The sequence below is a fragment of the Cibotium barometz genome, chromosome 16, assembly GCF_041138505.1.
Source record: "Cibotium barometz isolate CiBa-2024 chromosome 16, ASM4113850v1, whole genome shotgun sequence".
Lineage (NCBI taxonomy): Eukaryota > Viridiplantae > Streptophyta > Polypodiopsida > Cyatheales > Cibotiaceae > Cibotium > Cibotium barometz.
The window spans coordinates 54,353,968-54,373,910 of record NC_141061.1 but is presented as its reverse complement, the minus strand read 5'-3'; the positions used below and the strand labels follow the sequence as shown (position 1 = coordinate 54,373,910).

At 41.7% G+C, this 19,943-nt stretch overlaps 2 pseudogenes; both read left to right on the top strand.

The window, feature by feature from the left end:
* Positions 1–409: 409 nt before the first annotated feature.
* On the top strand, positions 410–1,058 carry LOC147630753 (putative protein phosphatase 2C 5 pseudogene; annotated as a pseudogene).
* A 6,416-nt stretch (positions 1,059–7,474) lies between these two features.
* LOC147630752 (serine carboxypeptidase-like 26 pseudogene) lies at positions 7,475–8,030 on the top strand (annotated as a pseudogene).
* Positions 8,031–19,943: the final 11,913 nt, after the last annotated feature.

Sequence of the window (19,943 nt, the reverse complement as noted above, 5' to 3'; positions counted from 1 at the left end):
CACCAATGGTATTCCAAAAGCTTCAATGGTTGGATTGTTGCTTGATAGAGTCTCCAATGGGTCCAAATCTTGAAAAAAAAATTGTAATTTCTGAGGGCTGCTCAAACCTCCTGTTCTCCCTCTCCAATAGCAATGAAGAACTCCCCAAAATCCACAAGAAAGATGCCAAACATCATAGCTAACAACCAAATGGAATGGAGGCTTCAATTCTTCCTTCTGTATCTTTTCATTAATAGAGCTTCTAGCTCCGAGTGTTTACTTCATGCTCTTGGATTCTTCCACTAGGGTTTTCTCCATGCTTGCGGGACTTCTTTGAGAGGTTGGATGTATCCACACAAAAGCTTATGTTACATGACGTTTCCTACGCAGTGTAGTAAAGATTTTCCTGAAACCCTAAGCTTCACGTTCTATGTGCTACGAGGCTGATGAGACCACCGGAAGCTTCAGCGAAAGGATGCAAGATCCATGGATGGTTTCTGCCATGAGGCAAGGGCATGGGGTGAAGCAGGAACAGATGGTCCCTATGTCATACCACCACCCGCGAGCTGCAAAATGAGAGGCTACAGAGGCCAATGATCCAATATGGCCTTGGCGTACAGCCAAAGAAGGGGGAGGACTATGCCCTTGTCAAGGCAAACTCCCAGAGAATACCTGGGGACCGAACTTCGGACTTTGCAGTCTTCTCGGTTCTAGATGGTCACAATGGAGCTGCAGCTGCTGTATATGCAAAAGACAATCCCTTGAAGGATGTGATGTGTGCAGCTCCTCCTAATCTCAGCAGAGATGAATTACTGGCAATACTACCAAGAGCATTGGTTTGCTGGTTTTGTCAAAACAAAACCGACAAGGAATTTCAAAGGAAAGAACAATCATTAGGAACTACAGTCACCTTTGTCATGGTGGATGGATGGACTATTACCATTGCCTCTGTTGGAGATTCACATTGTATTCTAGATTCCCAAGGAGGTGCTATATCCACATTGACGGTTGATCATAGACTGGAAGAGAACGTGGAAGAAAGGGATAGGGTAACAGCAAGTGGAATGGAACAATGGTGAGCTATGTGAGGGAGATTAGGGTTTGGAGCAAAGGGAAAGAAATTTTTAGAAATTTAAAATGCATGTAAATTGGTACTCTATGTGTTCCTCTCCTCAAAAGCCCTAGCAAATAGGAGCAAAACGGGGAAAAGATGAGAAGTAATGGCTATGGAAAGCTTGGAGAAGAAGCACAAAACATAAACATGATTAATAGAGAGATTAACATGTGATTAATTCAAATTTTCTCCAATTTTTGTATCTCGCTCCACAAATAATTGGTCCAGGGAGCCCAAATTAGGTCCAATTGAGCTAAATCTCCATGAAATCACATGAAATGATGCCTCCCCTCCACTAATCTCCAAAGATTAAGTAGAAATTAAGCAAGATTAAGCTAAAACTCCAAGAAATCAAGAGAAAATTCAAAAAATTATCAAGAAAATGACTAATCTCATGCCCAAAACCTTGATAATGGATCAAAATCAAGGCTTTGATACCAAATGAAATGGATCTAGAGCAAAATGTTGAATCAAACACATCAAAGCAAGAATCTAGTATCGATTAATCATGATATTAGTTATCAAATGGCTCATCAAATGAATGTACAAGAGAGAGAAAATCTATAAGTGCATGTAGCAAGAGAAGATGCACAAATAGCCTAAGTGTGTTTAACCTCTCACCAAGAGGATGGCTTCAAGTTAGCCATGAACTTGACCATGGAAGGCCAAATCTCCATTGATGGAGCCCAAAGGTACAAGATGACCAAAATTAGTAAAGGTGTCAAAAGATCCTACCAATGTACCCCAAGCCGTATTTATAGTCACTTTCTCCTTTTGCCCATGGGCCCCTATGTACATGTGGAAATCAAGCTCTATGGTTCATGACAGTCAAGAATGCTGGGGAAGCATTTTTTACCATCTTGTGAATGAGGTCGTGGTGAAGACCTAATCTGATAAGTTGCAACAGTTGTGACAGAGAGTCAATGGTGGACATCTCGCGTGTATCAAGGTCGGCCGAGGTCTTAACCAACCTCGGTTTGATTCAAATGGTGAGCTTTCGGTATGGTGGATGTGGGACCAAGGAAGCGGCCTATGAGTGAAGTGCTAGGTCACTTGCGAAGGTGCCTAGAGGGTGCTGACCATATAGTGCTCAGGCTCTGGGTCACCAAGGATACCCACGCGTGCATCGAGGATGATATTGGAACAAGGAGTAAGAGTTGTTTTCTGAATTTAGGCGTGGATCTGGTTGATTGACCTTGGTGGTCCTCAACGGATGAGTCCATGGCTCTTTTATATGTATCCACTAGTTGACCTTGCTGATCTTCAACGGAGATTCTATTTTGATATGTGAATATATTGCCGGTTACTATGAGCTAGGAACTATCGAAAAGGACCACTGAGAGTGGACAAGTTATTGCCGGTTACTATGAGCTAGGAACTATCGAAAAGGACCACTGAGCGTTCTGGTTGCCAATGATGCCATAGGTACATCAAAAAAGGAATGATTGGAATTAAGGATTCAACTAGAGATTTTGAGGATTATGATCAATGAGACTATGATTTCATTAAATGATTGTTTTAAAGACAGCTAAATCTGTGAAAAAGGCAATTTCATATTGGGTGTGTAAGTGGTGTGACTAGTTCTAAGTTTGCATGAATATCGCCTGGGAACTCTTTTCCCTGGTACTCGAGACAAAACCTAACCAAATTCCTAATTGGATCCTATCACTACAGTGGTTGGGCGGTTGGCTAACCCACAGGACTAGATGGGGTTAGGCTAGACTGATGGATCCCTAAAATGAGACTCAATTCTGTTATGGTACGATAGATGAAGTAAATCCCAGATGACTATGGGACTTAAGGGTTCCGTTAGATCAGTTTAGTTAGTTAAGGCTCTTGACTACGTTAGAGTATAAATATAGTAACCCAAACATGCTCCGGTGGTGACCAAACTTTGAAAGGATGTGGAGATGGGTCCACCCCACACACTTTGCAAAGTTTTGTTTCCATCGCAGCATGTTAAGGTATAATGGTATGGGAAAGAGAGGGATTTTTTATGGCCTCTTAAGCCCAAGAGACTTGAAAAATCTAAACTAGGCGCTAATTACTAACCCAAACATGCTCCGATGGTGACCAAACTTTGCAAGCATATGGGGGTGCATGCCCTACACATGCTGGCAAAGTTTGGTAACCATCAGAGCATGTTTTTATACAATGGTTGCAAAGTTTGGCCCTATCGCAGCATGTTTGGGTACGATGGTATGGGGAAGAGGGGGATTTTCCATGGCCTCTTAAGAACCAAGAGACTAGAAAATTTTGCACTCGACACTAATTACTAACCCAAACATGCTCGTATGGTGATGACCAAACTTTGCAAGCATGTGGGTGTTGATTCCTCCCGCATGCTTGCAAATTTTGGTCCCCATCGGAGCATGTTTGGGTACAATGGTATGGGAATGAGCGGGATTTTTCATGGCCTCTCAAGCACCGAGAGACTTGACAAATCCACACTTGGTGCTAATTACTACGCCAAAAATGCTCGAAGCTGACCAAACTTTGCAAGCATGTGGGGGTGGGTCCCCTCCACATGCTTGCAAAGTTTGGTCCCCATCGAAGCATGTTCAAGGTTATGCACAAATTTTCTAGAATCATGCAATTTATGAGAATTATCGAAATGATTCATTTAGATGTAGGGATGTGAATGGATGCGATGTGATGCGAATGGATGTAAATGGATGTGAATGGATGCGAATATGATGTGAATGGATGCGAATATGATGTGAATGGATGTGAATGGATGTGAATGAATGCGATATGATGTGAATGGATGTGAATGGATGCGAATATCCCATCGGAGCATGTTTGGGTTAGTAATTAGTTCTGAGTGCGGATTTTTCAAGTCTCTTGGTGCTTTAGAGGCCATGGAATATCCCCCTCTTCCCCATACCATAGTACCCAAACATGCTCCGATGGGGGGATTTTTTTTTGCGAGCTTTTTTTGCCGAGCTTTTTGGAGCAATGAACAAGGAGTCCGAGCTTTGCAAAGGACCATGAACTTACTATGAGCTTTGTAAAGGACCAAGAACTTACTTACATATAAATAACAAGCTTTGAAAGATCAACATACAAAATATACATATATATATAGCTATCTAAATTCATGCACCTCATACATATACACATACAAAATATACATATAAATAGATACATGCAAGAGGTACCTACATACTAACATATATACATACATACTTTCTTACTTACTTAAATATGTATAATTACATATATACATATACCTATCTAAATTCATGCACCTCATACATATACACATACAAAATATACATATACATACATACATGCAAGAGCTACCTACATACTAACATATATACATACATACATGCAAGAGCTACCTACATACTAACATATATACATACATACATAAATACATACTTTCTTACTTACTTAAATATAAAAAATAATCCTTTAAAGATAAAAAATGTATATACCGATATTTAAAGTTCCAAACCATGAAAATCTCGATTACAAAGTCTTTTGATTCACATCATACTTATTGATATAATTATATATATACATATATATATCTACCTAAATTCATACACCTCGTACAAATACATATACATACATACATACAAGGGCTACCTATGCATCACTAACATATATACATACATTATATACATACTTTCTTACTTACTTAAATATATAACACAATCTTTTAAAGATAAAAAATGTATATATTGATCTTTAAACTTCCAAACCATGACAATCTCAATTACAAAGTCTTTTGATCCACAAATTATAGCATTCTTCTACGTGTCATCCCGACCTAATGAGAAATCTCCCAGATATGCTTTGGCTACCTCCATATCATTCTCTATCCCCATATAGTGCCTTTTTAACTCTTGGCATGCATGTCCCAAGCCTCCACATCCCGCAAAAACGTCCAAGACACCATCTCCTTCACTTGAGAAGGTCTCCACTAGCCACCTACAATGAAATGCAATCATAAATGTGCATCTAAGTATTTTGAAAAAGTAGCTATGAAAATGAACAGAATAAAAATTGTCTCACCTACTAAAGAACATAGGAGATCTTTCTACACCACCTCGAATGTAGCACTCCAAGAACATCGTGCGTTGGAATGGATGCTTCTTATTCTTCTCAAAAATGAAATTTCGTTGAGCGTTGAATAACTTCTTTGAAACATTTTGCCTAGCCTCACGATCAATAATAGGGACATGGCAATTTACTCGATAGAACATACTAAGTGCCAATGTATCCACCTACCATAACGAGAAAACATTATGTTTGGATATCCATACCACATAACATGTATACATAAAGGGAAATATTTGAGAGATTATGACTTACCCGTTCTCCATTCTCATACAAATAACTTGATTCCACATGAACAGACATTGTTCGATGCATGACCAATCCAACTTTCTTTCCCATGGAATATATTTTAGGAAGTTGATCCATTAGACTCAAACACACAAACCAACCCTCATCAGCCACACAAACAAACCAACAAGTATGGTCCCCATTCTATTTGTGTGACCGCGAAATACATAGAGCTTCTGGGACGTGTAAGTGAAACTAAAAAAGGAGGAGATGCTTCGACATAGCCATGGCAGTCAAAGGAATCACGAAACACCTCAAGTTGGCTAGAAACTATACGGATGGCTTCATTTGGAATCAGCCTGCATAAAGGGACCAATGGGGTAGAGGAATTGCATTGCACAAAAAACTTACTAAATACATCACCAAGCAATCCCAATTCAATAGATTTTCTAAGAAGCCTTTTATGGGTCTCCCCTTGACCAGTAGTAGATTCCGGCATCTCCGTGTGAGTTGGAGGAGGTGAGCTCATTGAGCCAATTTCGTTCTCCAACACAAACGCTTCTTCCTCATAAACAAGAGAATTATGCGCTTCTGTTTTCTCTCTAATAGGAGAGATACATGTGAGGACATAGGTGTCCGTGATTGATGAGCTTCCTCACTAAGAGTCAAACAAACACGCCCAGATCTAAGTGAGTATCCCCCCCTGTTGTCTGTAAGACACACACACCAAGCCCAAGTAAGCATATCTAAAAACATTAAAATACAATCTCATTAGAATCTTGGCTATTCATATCATATACCTTTCTTAGCCTTTGCCTATTGTTTTCCTGCTTTTCTTGGAGCCATCTGTCTCTCTTTTGCCCTGAATATGAGTAGCAAATAGCTTGAGCTGAATGACAGATAGAGATGATCAACCTCACACATAAACCCTACTTCATGTCTATAGGAAAACATCAACCTCACACACAAACCTTACTACATGTCTAAGAAAACATTCACGATGGTGAAAGCTCTAGAGGCTAGCACACAACTTCAAAGAGTAGATCAGTAAGCTCACAAGGCATGATACCAAAACCAAGATCGGGCCATAACTATAGGCCCTATTCAAAGAAACCTCTAGGAAAGAAACACTCACCCATCATCAACTAATGGGCCCCACTGTGCTGGATCCACCATGCCCAAACCAGCCCCAATAGTGCCAGGCCCATCTAGTTTTTTATGTAGGGAGTATTAGATTACTTGAATAAATGCATGACAAATGTCCCCAAAAATAAATTTCCAAACTACAAACAATCATAAGGAAAAAAGATGTGGCATGTTCTTAGAGCACAAAGTCACAGAAGAATTGAGGAGCTAGCAAGAACCACCATAGGAAGAACTGCACAATCTTGAAGAGAGCATAAGCCAATCAAGTGGAAAACCTACAAAGGTAGCTAAACAGAGATCCAAGAGGCCAAGAAAGGGCTAGGACAAGAGGCCTCCTCCCCCTCACCATCGCCTCATCTCCATCCTCCACCTATAGTAGCCGAGGGATACTACCAAGGGAAGAGTCAAATATGGGTACCAAGGAAGGGGGGTGACATTCATTTTTAAAGGTATCCTTATAAGCTTAAATAGGGGCCCATTAGTGAATCCCTCGGGATCTCATCAGTCTTGAGTGAAATTGTCCAAGAGTAGGGTTGTTAAGCTGAGTGGAATCATTGAGTTGAGTGGGATTGTCATGATTTGAGTTCACAGAGTGCTGCGATCCTAGAAAATAGAATCTTTATGGAGCTTATATTTACAATCATTTTATATCCATATATGCACATTGGGATTACATTAGGATTACATTGGGATTAGTTGTATTGATGATTACCTTGTGAGAATAAGAAAAAAACATAGAGTTTGAAGAATATACACATGCTTGCAAGCTTAGTATCTGAATGATGCCTTGAAACACATATAAAAGACTACACATCTCCCCCCTTGCCCCCGTTGCTCCAGCCACCCCAGGCTCCCGGCAGAGCCTGGGGATGGTCTGCGCTAGCCATCCCCAGGCTCTGCTGGGAGCCTGGAGTGGCTGGAGTGATAATTAACTGGATGGACAGAAGGCTTGCAACCCAGCCCACCATAGTGCGTTTGCCAGGCCAGCCAGATGTGGAGTTCGAGCAGTTCGCGGGCTACGTGAGCATCGCCGACGATGCAGACACTGCCGGAGAGGACGGACGGGCACTCTTCTATTGGCTCACGGAGGCAGCCACTAATGCGGCCTCAAAACCTCTCATTATGTGGTCAATGGAGGTGATTACGTGCAATTGATGAATGATCGTTAGTCTTTAGGATGCCTAAATACAGCGTTTTACGGCATGCTCTGCGGTGTGAGTGCAGGTCGCGGGTGCTCCTCGCTAGCGTTCGGAGCGATGGGCCATTCCACATCAATTCAGACTCTAGTTTCCTCTACATGAACGATTTCTCGTGGAACAAACGTGATCACAAGCTTGGTTCATGACCTACCGTTTGTCGCTGACACCGTAAGCATGCTTTATTTTATGCACGAGAAAAACACATCCTACGATCCTTTTTGTTCTGCCCTGCAGTCGCTAACGTGCTCTTCTTGGAGGCTCCTACTGGTGTGGCTGCCTCCGTGAGCCAGTAGTAGAAGAGTGCCCGTCCGCCCTCTCCGGCAGTGTCTACGTCATCGGCGATGCTCACGTAGCCCGCGAACTGCTCGAACTCCACATCTGGCTGGCCTACGCACTAGTCCTCCACCAGCCTTAGCATCGCCGAACGTCTCAGAGCTGTTGTTAGTGTAAGAGAAACCCACACCAGCAGGAGCCACCCCAAGCTCCCGGCAGGCTCTGCTCTGCTGGGAGCCTGGGGTGGCTGGCCACAGGTTGCTTGCCATGCTTTATTTTACGCACGAGAAAAACACATCCTAGGATCCTTTTTGTTCTGCCCTGCAGTCGCTAACGTGCTCTTCTTGGAGGCTCCTGTTGGTGTGGCTGCCTCCGTGAGCGAGTAGTAGAAGAGTGCCCGTCCGCCCTCTCCGGCAGTGTCTACGTCGTCGGCGATGCTCACGTAGCCCGCGAACTGCTCGAACTCCACATCTGGCTAGCCTACGCACTAGTCCCCACCAGCCTTAGCGTCGTCAAACGTCTCAGAGCTGTTGTTAGTGTAAGAGAAACCCACACCAGTAGGAGCCACCCCAGGCTCCCGGCAGAGCCTGGGGTGGCTGGCCACGTGCAGCTTTAATTCTCAACAAAACCCTTTGTTTGATATGACAAAGACTTAGAAAGCTTTACAGGGTATGAAAAAAAAAATGTTGATTATTGCTCAAAAGAAAATGCCAAAGCATGCGTTTGTTGGCCTCTGCGTTTTCTTTTTCTCTTTTTTTTTTCTCAAGAAGTCGAGATGATGATGGCCTTCAAGCTGGTGGTGATGATAGGCAACGACGACTGTGTGGTTGAGGCCAAAAATACGAGTCTACACGGCTGACTGGGCATAGAAGGAGTCGGTGGTGGCAGGCAGAGCTAGGCGAATGTGGTGCTTGTTGAGAATCAAAGCTGCACGTGGCCAGCCACCCCAGATGGTCTGCGCTAGCGCAGACCATCCCCAGGCTCTGCCGGGAGCCTGGGGTGGCTGGCCACGTGCAGCTTTGATTCTCTGTCAGGGGTTTGATGGCAACAAGATTAACTCCCCTCGACGGTCCTGGGGCTGCTGCTATCTCCTCCACTTTCTCTTTGCCCTTGGAGAGTATTCGCAGTGGCGCCTCCGGCGATCAGCCTCTCTCGGTTATTATGAATAAAGTCAAGCACTTCAGTGTCTATACAAAATGCCTGCCGGGAGCCTGGGGTGGCTGGTCACGTGCAGCTTTGATTCTCAACAAGCACCACATTCGTCGCCTCGCTCTGCCTGCCACCGACTCCTTCTATGCCCAGTCAGCCGTGTAGACTCGTATTTTTGGCCTCAACCACACAGTCGTCGGTGCCTATCATCACTACCAGCTTGCATTGAAGGCCGTCATCATCTCGACTTCTTGAGAAAAAAAAAGAGAAAAAGAAAACGCAGAGTCCAACAAACGCATGCTTTGGCATTTTCTTTTGAGCAATAATCAACATTTTTTTTTTGCATACCCTGTAAAGCTTTCTAAGTCTTTGTCATATCAAACAAAGGGTTTTCTACATCATCAAACATCGGCGTCTACATCATTATCATCATGTGCATTAACCTTCAGATAATCTTCGGGTAGTCGCCAAAGGCCAATGCTCCCTTTTCCATGGTATTCACCAAAGGCTGGCCTCACGTATGTCCATGGCTGCTGTAGGTATTCACCTCCTACAAGTTCCCAATACTGTAGAGACCACTCCTTCCGCTAGCATAACACCCAATACGTGAAGGCCCACTACTATGACTTCTACTGGAACTACCGTAAATCTCCCCTTGCCCCCGTTGCTCCAGCCACCCCAGGCTCCCGGGGCAGAGCCTGGGGTGGCTGGAGCAACGGGGGCAAGGGAGGCATCATGACCGGTTAAACTGGTCTCCTCCTCCACCTCCACCTCCACCTCCACCTCACCCTCTCCCTCACCATCGCCGCCGCCACCAACATAGCCGCTACCTCCAACATAGCCGCAATCTTCTCCACCGCCACCTCTAACATAGCCGTCGGCTCTCAATTTAACAGAAAAAGAACAGCAGAGAGAACAGTACCTCTTTTCACAGATGCGTTCGCTCGTTGGCCCGTTTGCCTGCTGAGTTAAGAGTACCCTAAAATATATGTACCATATATGTGTGTGTGTGGCCTAAAATATATATAGCCTAAAGATAGATACATACATATACACATATATATATGGCTAAAAATATATTAAGCTATAGATAGACATACATATACATACATATACACACATATATATGGCTAAAAATATATTAAGCTATAGATAGACACACACACACACATTTTTCAATGGTTCAATATGTGTGGCATACTTTTTTAAAACTTTTCTATTATTTATGTTATTGAAATTTTGTGTGTGTGTGTGTGTGAGTGTGTGTATGTGTGCGTGAGAGAGAGAGAGAGAGAGAGAGAGAGAGAGAGAGAGAGAGAGAGAGAGAGAGAGAGAGAGAGAGAGAGAATATGTGATGCACAACAAAGAGAAAACTCACTTTTAAAACTTTTTTAAACATTTAGGCTCAAAAGAGAGAGAGAATATAGTTTAGTCTAGGTATTTATATATTGATGTATATATATATATATTAGTCTAAGTATTTATTAGGTTACACACACACACACACACACATATTAAGCTATATGTATTTTAATAAATGTGTGTGTGTGTGTGTAGCCTAATAGATATATAGTCTAATATATCTATATATCCTAAAATAGATAAAAGGCTAGTCTCTTTGTAAATACACACACACACACACTAAAATATATATATCCTAATAGATTCTTAGCCTAAAATATATACAATATAATATATAAATATAGACATGTGTGTGTGTGTGTATTTACAAAGAGACTAGCCTTTTATAAAAATAATACTTACCAATAAATGTATATATTTGTATATTTTTTATATATTTGTAGATACATATATATTTGTATATTTTTTATTAAAAAAAAATTTATCGTGACCATTCTCAATTGTGATTGCTCTACCTTGTATTATCATTTCAACCGCCTTCATTCTCAATCGTGATTGCTCCACCTAGATACCTGATCTTCTATTTTTGTTTCATAAAGTCCCAACTGTTCTTTCGTTTTTATATTTTAATTTCACATTTTTGTCTCTCCTGTCCTTTCTGCATCTTCGTATTGCCTTCCCTATGGAGCCACACTGTCACCTTTGAGTGGGAGCTTGATGGCTGCAGCAGCAAAAAATCTCAAACTTTAATACTTCTCCACCAGACCACGCTCCTATGGACACGTCCAGTAACATCAAACATGTCTGTAAGTTGTACCGTGCGTATTAGATATTGTGTTGGTACTTTGGAGTGCCATAGGCTCAGGTGTCCTTTTTACTTGAACAATAAAAGATATAACAACACCTTCTTTCATGGACATCTGACAAAAAAGATTGCAGTTGGACTTCTGACAGAGGATGAGAAAACTAAAATAGTTTGTCACTTTTGTCGCAAAACTGCACACTGTGTGCAAGTGTGTAGATGTATTGCATATCACGTAATGCCTCGTGACACAACTATTACAAGAATGATGCTCCACACCGGGCTGCATGAACATCCAATTCAGCCAGGAACTTCAAGGTCAATGTTGAAGCGTGTGAAAATGTTTGTTTCTCAAGTGTTGAAAGCCCAGAGAAGTGCAGGTCCTCGAAAAATATAGATGGATATTGTGAAGGATATGTTGTTTTCCTCTATGATGAATCAAAATGATGAGCTACCTATAAGTACTGGGGATCATGAGCTCTGTAATTTTTTGGAGGAGTTGAGTCCTCTTGTGGAAAACCAGAGGTGAGTATCCATTCTGTAACTTAATTATATTTGGATGTATTATCAGATGGGGAAGCACAAAAGTGAGGGACCAAGCTTGAGCAAGTTGCTGGACAGGGTGGCAGTAAGGTCAAGACCAACACCACCACAAGTGCCTCGCATGGCCCATGAAACAGTAGCTAATACTCCTATGTATGAGGAATCAAGGCCTCTACATGGAGATAAAGGAGACTATTCAATGGAAGAGGGTGAGGACAACGGAAGTAGACCAATGCTCACATCGTCCAGGTTATGTCATGCAGAGCAGACATCGTCAAAATTGGGGAACAGCAAGAAGAGTAAGTTTTGGAGATAGATCTCTAGAACAAACAGTGCAGCAAGTCACGCTTCAAGGGGAGGACCAAAAAGTCCAATGACAGGAGGAAACAAAGATGTCGGACATAAAGAGCCTAAACAACATTATGGCACAATGAGCGGAGGACAAATGTATATAAAGGAAGAGGCCATTGGGACGCACAATGTGGGCCATTAGACGAACCCCATTGAACTCAAAAGTCAAATGTTTGGGTGGTATTGATGGAAGACTTAAGTGCAACTCATACATACAGGGAAGCTCTATTGGAGTTGTTGCCCCTAGCTTCTACTCAGAGCGACAACATCATGGTCCGGGAGGGCCAAAGGCTCAAATGATGTGGTTTTGTCCTTCAGATGTTTCACACATGGCATGTAGATCAAAAATAATATACAAGCCATCATACCCAGATATGTGGAAAGTGGATGTTGGGACCAACATAACCAGCCAAGAGGTAGAGAAATTAGTAAAGGCAGGGTTCAAGTTAGATGTTACTCATGAAGAACCTTTTGTGTCAAGGGTGGGAGAAACGTCCACACAAGAAGGGGCAACAAAGAAAGTGACAAGAGGCCACATCATGCTATAGAGAATACAAAGAGATCAACCAAGTGGCGGCATTGGATTTCCAAAGAAGCAGAAAAGAAGATTGGTAGTGCCGAGGCCATGACAGCGACAGTCCTTAATGAGAGTGCAATGCAGCCGTCCCCCTACTCTATTTTTCATTTGGCATGTGAGAGTGGAGAGGACTATTTTATACACATCAAGGTACAACCTTGGTGTACATGTCATGTTTTCATGATGCAAAGAGAATCTAGAGGAAAGTCTTACGTTGCATGTAAGCATATCTATTTTGTCTTCTTGCGAGTTTTGGGATTACATAAGAATGAGGATATGGTAATGCATCAACCGACACTATCACCAGAGGAAGTAGGCAATATACTATCACGTCCTCGAAGCAAGGATGTTTGTGCCTATACTTAAGCTTTAATCAAGCCTCTCATGTTTGTGCCTACTTAAGCTTGTGAGGAAATGTGAAGTCAATCTTTTTATAAGAAAATTTGAACCCAATATTTTTGTCTTACTTTGGGATGGAGTATACTGTCACGTACTCTAAAGTCTTATTGTAGGTAGCTTGTGACGCTATGGTTATACCAACCATATATCTTCTTGTAAGAAAATGTGAACTCAATCTTTTTGTAAGAAAATATGAGCCGGGTATACTTGTTTTTACTTGTGTTGAAATAAATATTGGAAGAAAGGTACATAGATAGGTATGTTTGTGCCTACATTTAAGTTTCTTTGACATAAAATGTGTGTTTATATGTAGGAGGGTAGGTAGGTAGGTATGTAGGTATGTATGTATGCATGCATGTATATGTTTGGGAGTATGCATGCATGCATGTATGTATGTATTGTACAAATGTGTGTATATATGTATGTATATATGTAGGAAGGAAGGTAGGTAGGTAGGTAGGTGTGTTTGAGAATATGCATGTATTTATGTATGCATGTATGTGAATGTATTTATTTCTCTTTCATAAATACTTACTATATAAAAGCTCACCAAAATGTATCATTTTTCTTACAAGCTCGCATAAAACTATCTTATCTCCAAAAAGCTCGCCAAATAAAGCTCGCAAAAAAATCAAACCCGCTCCGATGGGGACCAAACTTTGCAAGCATGTGGGGGGGGGGCCCTCCACATGCTTGCAAACTTTGGTCACCATCATAGCATGTTTGGGTTAGTAATTAGCACCTAATGCGGATTTTTCAAGTCTGGTGCTTAAGAGGCCATGGAAAATCCCGCGCTTTCCCATACCATCGTATCCAAACATGCTCCAATGGGGACCAAACTTTGCAAGCATAAGGGGGGACCCACCCCCACATTCTTGCAAAGTTTGGTCACCACCGCAGCATGTTCTGGTTAGTAATTAGTGCCCAGTGTAGATTTTTTAAGTCTCTTAGTGCTTTAGAGGCCATGGAAAATCCCCCTCCTCTTCCCCATACCATTGTACCTTAACATGCTCCGATGGGGACAAAACTTTGTAAGCATGTGGGAGCGACCCACCCCACATCCTTTCAAAGTTTGGTCACCACCAGAGCATGTTTCGGTTAGTAATTAGTGCCCAGTGTGGATTTTGCAAGTCTCTCGGTGCTTGAGAGGCCATCGAAAATCTTTCTCTTTCCCATACCACCATACCCAAACAGGCAAGAAGGGGATTTTCCATGGCCTGTTAAGTACCAAGAAACTTGAAAAATCCGCACTATGTGCTAATTGCTAACCCAAACATGCTCCGATGGTGACCAAACTTTGCAGGCATGTGGAGGTGGGTCTCCTCCACATGCTTGCAAAGTTTTTTCTCCATTGGAGCATGTCTGGGTATGGTGGTATGGGAAAGAGTGGGATTTTCCATGGCCTCTCAAGCACCCAGAGACTTGCAAAATCCATACTGGGCACTAATTACTAACCCAAACATGCTTCAGGGTGACCAAAATTTGAAAGAATGTGGAGGTGGCCCCCCCCACATGTTTGCAAACTTTTCTCCCCATCGGATCATGTAAAGGTATGATGGTATGGGAAAGAGGGAGATTTTCCATGGCCACTTAAGTCCCAAAAGAATACAAAAATCTGCACTTGGTGCTAATTACTAACCTAAGCATGCTCCGATGGTGACCAAACTTTGCAAGCATGTGGGGGTGGTGCCCCCCACATGCTTGTAAAGTTTGGTCCCCATCGGAGCATGTTTGGGTACATTGGTACGGGGAAGAGGGGGATTTTCCATGGCCTCTTAAGCACTAAGAGACTTGGCAAGCGATTTCGAGCACTGCGGGTAAGTCATCGATTCTCTGCAGAACTCTGTTTTAAGAACTACAGGAAGAGAGATTGGCTGTGCAGACACTGTGGGTGCTGCAAAGAGTTCAACAGTTGCCATTGGGTGTATGTATGCATATTGAAGTCACTGGTTGTGACAATTGAGAGTACTACAGTAGCGCTACATAAATATAGTAGTTTGTGCAGGACAAACCCGAATGCTGTTCTGGTAAAATTGTGTGTCTGGCAAGATGTCAAATGATGGCATAACCCAGATTGTGGCTGAGAAGCTTGATAAGAATAACTTCCATGCTTGGAGGTTCACGTTGAGGAATTTCCTGATGGGAATGAGCTATTGGGACTACATAGAAGCTGAGCATGAAGAGGCACCGGAGATACCGGTAAATTCGACTGTCTGCAGATGTGAAAGAGTTTAAAGATTTGAACCAAGGAGCCAGGAAAGTTATGTATTGGCTCTCCAATTAGTATACAGGACACCATGATTAGGCACATTCAGGATGCCAAGTCCCCCAAGGAGACGTGGGACACCTTGGTAAAACTCTATGAAACAAATACCAAGGCAGATACAGTTGAAGAATGAACTTCATACTGTGGAGAAAAAGAGCATGTCTATGAATGACTATGCATTGAAGATAAAGGGTATTGTGGAATCCCTTGCATCTATTGGTGTGTCAGTAGATGATGATGATAAGGTGGAAGCCTCTCTATGTGGTCTCGGGCCACAATACAAGGCATTCAAGACGTCTATTCAAACTCGGGAAAACATTCCCAACTTTATAGATTTGGTGTCTATACTGATTATAGAAGAGAAGATCGTGGGTAAAGACCAACAGTCTTCACAAAACAAAAACAGTTCCAGAGCAACAAGCCTTCTACACAAGTTCTAGTAGAGGACGAGGTAGAGGAGGTCGTGGATGTAGTCAAGGAGGTGGTCGAATAGGTAATTAGAATTATGGCCAGCAGCACAGCAGGCAGCAACAACAGTCCCAGAATACACAACAGCAACATCAACAACACACAGGTGGAAGAGGCAAATTCAGAGGCAAGGGGAGTCAAAGAGGACATGGAAATTGGCAAAGGCAATATAATGATGCACGTGAATGCTTTTATTGTGGTAAGCCTGGACATGTGTAGGCAGAATGTTATAAGAAGCAGGCTGACATTCAAAATGGGAAAGTGCAGCAGAACAACTATGCATCCTCAAGCAGAAACAATGAGGATAATGAACGGTTGTTTGTTATGCAGCATGTCGTGAATGCCATGTCTAAAAATGTTGAAGCAGCACAAAAAGATGATGTATGGTATGTGGATTCAGGTGCTTCGAACCACATGACAAGTCATGGGGAGTGGTTCAAGGAGATGAAAAACCTTGAAAGACTAGGTTTTGTGGAAACAGGGGATGACACGGCTCATCCAATTGCCCATGTTGGAGATGTGCCATTGTCTATGCAGGATGGCAAAGTGAAGTACCTTGCAGATGTACTTCATGTTCCGAACATAACAAAGAATCTAGTTTCAGTTGGCCAGATGATTGAGTAGGGTTTGCAGGTTCGGTTTAACCCTTATGGTTGTTATGTTGAAGAAGACTTTAAAGACAAGTGCAGGTTGGTTGCAAAAGGCAACAGAGTGGGCAGAATGTTTACGTTGAATGTAGACATGCCTAAAATGAGTGCTACGATGTTTGCAAACGGTTCCAACTGATCTTGTACAGTCTTTAGTCCTATGAGCTCATTAATCAAAACTTTATTATTGGTGTACAACTCTATATTCTGTTTTGCGAGTTCCTCTAATTTAGTGCTATATGACACCTTGATTTCTGTCAGCCAATCTGTAAGGATCATCTCTGTTTGTACTCTAGCTGTAGCTTTTTCTTACCATTTTCTCAAGTCTTCTTCCAGCTTTTTCTGATCCTGCAAATGAGACTGCTCCCGAACATGCAGTTGAGCTTCTAACACTGTAACACCTTGTCATTCTTAACATCCTTCTCTACCAACTGTCTTTCCAAGCTGAGCACTTTTCCTTCTAGCTCCCTATTTTTCTTTTTATCCTCTCTTAAGTACATCTATTGTTGGATCAGAAAGTCATCCATCAACTTCCAAGCCTTCTTAATATCTTTCCCTTTTCTTAACTTCAACTTAAAACCCTTCTTTTGATTAAAGCTTGGAGATCCACTGATATCTTTCTATGCAAAAATCTGAACTAAGGAAGTCACAAACAGAGGATCAATAAGGGCCTTGTGACTTCTTATAGCCCTGTTTGACTCCTCAATTAAATACCCTGCCCTTTGACAATTATTCTGTATATTCACCCACTACATCCAGCTTCAGTGTTTTGCTTCCATCCCTTTTTATAAATGCATGTTGATCTTGACTGACTGCCATGATGAGTCGAACAGCTATAACATTATCAGTCGGGTGTGGCCCAAAATACTTTTTCAGTCGAAATCCATTGACAGGTTTACCAAATTGATTCCGTGATAAATCACAGATAACAGGAATGTGCCTTGTCGCATAACTTGTTTTATCAAGAAGGGGCCCACATATCAAAGTTTCAACTTCCCTGAGAACATCACTAAATCACCTTCCCTGAACAGCTTAAACAAGTTATATTTCTATTAACCCATGCTTGTGTCCTCTGCTGAATGACCTCTGAAATATAAGTTGATTGAATTCTGTCCTGTTCCAACTCCAGCAATTTTTCCAATCTGCTCAGGTGATAGCTTATGGGCTATTGCAATTCTCAGACTAGGGACCAGGAACTCCATTGGTACAACTACTTTCCAACCCATAAACTAACTTGAATGGTGTGAGTCCTGTTGTGACCTTGAATGCTGTCCTGAAAGCCCATAAAGTAGTCTAACTTTTGGTCCCAATCCTTCCTGTTCTCTTCCACAATCTTTTTCAGGATTTTAACCAAGATTTTGTTAGAGCTCTCTGCCTGACCATTAGCTTGAGGATAATACACTGTTGATTTTTTGTGGAATAATCAGGTGAGCTTCTTGATGACCTTATTCAGGAAATAACCCCCTTGATCTGAAACTAGTTCTATTTGGGCACCCATACCTGGTCATGATGTTCTTATACAAAAACTTGGCCACACTAGAGGTTTTATTGTCTCTCAAAGCTATTTCCTCTACCCATTTTGTACAATAATTAGTTGCAACAAGGACATACCTATTTCCTGTAAACCTTGCAGACAGCTAGTTTGAATGGGCCTACAAAATCCATCCCCCATTTTTGAAATGGTTCCAAGGGTAATACAGGTTGATGAGGCATTCTATGTGTTTGAGTTGGCATGCCATCTCTTTGACACTGGATACATTGTTTTGAGAATTCATGGGCATCTTCAATCATAGTGGGCCACCATAGCCCTGCCTGAAATATCTTTCTCCCTGTTATCTCACCAGAGAAGTGTCCTCCTGCTATTCCTTGATGTGCCTCCTTAATCACAACTGATTGTTAAAATTCAGGGACACACCTCTTGATTACTTGATATATGCCCCTCTTGTAAAGTACCCCTACAAAATAACAAGGAAGGATTTGCTCTTCAAAGCTAACTTCTTCCTCCTGTCCTTGCTCATTAATTCAGGAAATAATCCATCTATAAGGAACATCAACATCTGGTCATACCAATTTTCTGGTTCAAGTGTCTGAGTCTGAAAAATCTCAGAGTCAGGGAAATCATCTAAAATTCCCTCTGGATTCTCTCCTGTTTCTATTCTGCTATGATAGTCTCTACTACCACATGACTTCTTCCTGGTGTATGGATAGCTGTATAATCAAACTCCTGTAATAACAATACCCATCTAGCCATCCTCCCTGACAAGTCAGGTTTATTCACCGTATAAAGAAGAACTTGGTGATCTACATGAAAAACCACCCTGTTGGCCAAAAGATAATGTCTGAACTTCTTGAGAGCATATATCATGCCTAATGCTTCTCTTTCTGTAACTAAATAATTCCTTTCTAGAGTAGCAAGAACTCTACTTGCATAATATACTGGTGTAAACCAACCCTTTGTCTTCTCCTGCATTAGTACAACTCCTACTGCAATATGGGATGCATCAACAAAAACATGAAACTCCAAATTCCAGCCAACAAGTGGCTGAAGAATTGGTGCCACCACCAACATCTTCTTTAATAATTTGAAAGCTCTATCGTGTTCTTCACCCCAAATAAAAGCTATCTTCTTCTTTGTCAGTTTTGTCAAAGGATGGCACACATGAGATAAATATCTCAAAAACCTGTTATGCCATTTCACCTGTCCTATGAACCTTGCCAATTGCTTGACATTCTTAGGTTGTATAGCTTCTTGGATTGCAGAGACTTTCCTGCTATCAATATGCATTCCCTCGTCAGAAATAACATATCCAAGTAGAATGCCTCTATTTACATCAAAAGCACACTTTGACGGGTTAAGTGTTGAACCCACCATCCTGCATCTCTCAAAGCAAAGCCTGAGGTGTTTTAAATGATAAACCATTTTCCCAAACACACTAAAATCATCTAGAAAGACTTTCATGAATGATGTTAAAAATGGTTCAAACACTTCTTGTACCCACTTCTAAATGTTGGGGGAGCATTTTTTAGTCCAAAATTCATCACATTACTTGCAAATACTCCCCATTCTGTTATAAATGCTATTTTGTCCCTATCTTCTAGTGCCATTAGTATTTGATTATAGCCACTAAATCCATCAATAAAGCTATATACTTCATGACTTGCTAACTGAATCAAGGAGGGTATCACAGAAGGGTAAAGGGAATAGATCTGAAATAGTAGCTGCATCTGTAATCAACACATACCCTGATTTTCCCATTCTTCTTAGGTACAATTACAATGGGAGATAACCAAGTTACCTCATGTACAGGGTAGATAAACCCCACCTTCAAGAGTTTATCAATTTCTTCTTTCACATGGGTGGTTGCAAGA